General features: G+C 38.3%; 1 protein-coding gene across 1 annotated transcript in view; it reads right to left on the bottom strand.

The window, feature by feature from the left end:
• cebpg (CCAAT enhancer binding protein gamma) overlaps positions 1-1,418 on the bottom strand; it is a 9,406-nt gene extending 7,988 nt beyond the window's left edge. Inside the window, exon 1 of the mRNA XM_028572630.1 lies at positions 1,282-1,418. The gene's annotated coding sequence lies outside the window, so the exon portion shown is untranslated. The remainder of the gene's footprint in view (positions 1-1,281) is intronic.
• Between the last annotated feature and the right edge of the window lie 1,082 nt (positions 1,419-2,500).

Raw genomic sequence — 2,500 nt, forward strand, 5'->3', positions numbered from 1 at the left:
GGTCTGATTGTTATCAATGTGGCCGCAGTGTGAACAACCGAGGAGAATCTAATGAGACTTTTACGTCAATCTACATCAACATTTGTCCAAATTAACTCCGGCGGGAGTCAGCCCGAGACACATACAGTAACATTAATAACCTGACTAGGCTACAACATGGAGACCAGTGATGGAGCAAGTCACTGGAGGGAGAGGGAGGGGTTAGACCTCATTAGTGTATTAGGCTGCCATGACACAAACATTTAAAAAAGTAAAAAAGCTGACTTCTTCCATAACCTCCAGGCCAAAAGTTTGGGCCCACCTTCTCATTCAATGTGTTTCCTTTTTATTTTCATGAGTTATCATAAAAAGCAAAGGGTGGCTACTTTGAGGAATCTAAAATATAAGACATGTTTTCAGTTATTTCACACTTTTTTGTTAAGTACATAATTCCATATGTGTTCATTCATAGTTTTGATGCCTTCAGTGAGAATCTACAACGTAAATAGTCATGAAAAAAAAAAATGTGTGTATGTATGTATGTATGTATGTATGTGTGTGTGTGTATGTATGTGTGTGTGTATGTATGTGTGTCCATCTTCCTGGAGAGTGAATAAACCCAATAAAATGTATTTTGTACATCTGCAGTCAGCCTGCAGAGTCTTAACTGACCTGAATCCATCACTCAGGAGGTTCCCCTCCGCCCCCCACCCCACCTCAGAGGACATCTGAGATGGTAATTGGTCGGATTGTTATCCTGCACGACCAATTAGCAGCGGCGCTGTGATTGGCCGGCGCGTTGCCATGCAGCCAGTCAGCTGTTTGCTCCGCTGTTGCCTGGTGTTGAATCATCATCGGCTCTCTTTGTGCCGACAGAGAGGGGAACTCCGGAGTCACGCGAGGCTAATGCACAAACCTCAGCTTTTAAGCTTTTATCTTAACGTAACGTGCGATTTTGACGTAACGTTACGTAACAATACGACTAAACATCGCATAATCCTTCGGTCGCTTCGCCGTCCGCCAACTTTTTAATTTCTAAACACTTTTCACGACTTTGTGTTCACAGAACTAAGCCAGCACATAGTTCACAACATACCACTTCAACACTGTGAATATTAACGCTTATGTGGGTCTATTTTTCCTTTAAAACACACACAAACTAAACTACTTTCCTCTCTGTCACTAACCGTTCAGCTGGGCAGCTAGCCAGCTAACGTTAGCTAGCGGTGCTAACAAACGGCTAAAACGTCCCTGTTCGCGTCTGTTTTCGGTCCTAAAAAAAGAGTTTTAAACACAGTTTACCTTCACGGGGCGGCGGGGTAGTCAACCATCCGTCAAAGTAGAAGAAGTTAACGTAGAAATAGTGCGTTTAATCCCGTCTGTGTGTGAGCGCTGACTGTTTTTGTTTGGAACATGGAGAGGAGAGACGATTGCGAAATCTCTTTTACCATGTACGGCAATGTCCACGATCAGCCAATCAGAGGCGAGGGGGGCGGCAGCGAAGCAAGCGCTCGGCCAATCATGAGCGAGTGTGCGGCTGAGTGATGCAATGCCTACTATGTGACTGACATCTCGTTCCACCAATAGGAAGCGGGCATTTTTCAATTGGTTTTGTTTACGTAATATGAGGTTGGTCAAAGGAGTTCAAACACGCATGACTTCATCTCTGAATGATGAAACTGAATCACACTGAAACTACTAATTATACACACTCTAATTATATAATAATAACTTATATGATGTCATGCTTTTGTACACAGAATACACGTTAAAAATACTTTATTTTAAAGAAGTGAAGTAAAGAAAGCAACAATTACAAAAACGTCCAAGAAAATATAATTTTAAATGTAGCTTAAACATTAGGTGAATGAATCCGTGATGGCAACTTTCACAATGAGGATGTAAAAATTTAAAAATATTTTTTATTTTTAAATTTTACATTACAAAAAAATCTGTAAAAAATAATATTGAAAAAAGTCAAATGTTGAAATGTATTTTTTTATGTTAAAAACAAGCCCCCAGGTTAAAGCCACCATGGGCTTAGCGGATATTTTCATATTAGTAATTACTGATCACTAACATGCTAGTTAACATTAGTAATTACTGATCACTAACATGCTAGTTAACATGCTAGTTAACATTAGTAATTACTGATCACTAACATGCTAGTTAACATTAGTAATTACTGGTCACTAACATGCTAGTTAACATTAGTAATTATTGATCACTAACATGCTAGTTAACATTAGTAATTACTGATCACTAACATGCTAGTTAACATTAGTAATTACTGGTCACTAACATGCTAGTTAACATTAGTAATTATTGATCACTAACATGCTAGTTAACATTAGTAATTACTGATCACTAACATGCTAGTTAACATTAGTAATTATTGATCACTAACATGCTAGTTAACATTAGTAATTATTGATCACTAACATGCTAGTTAACATTAGTAATTACTGATCACTAACATGCTAGTTAACATTAGTAATTACTGATCACTAACATGCTAGTT

This window comes from Perca flavescens, unplaced genomic scaffold, assembly GCF_004354835.1.
Source record: "Perca flavescens isolate YP-PL-M2 unplaced genomic scaffold, PFLA_1.0 EPR50_1.1_unplaced_scaf_25, whole genome shotgun sequence".
In the NCBI taxonomy this organism is placed as follows: Eukaryota; Metazoa; Chordata; class Actinopteri; order Perciformes; family Percidae; genus Perca; species Perca flavescens.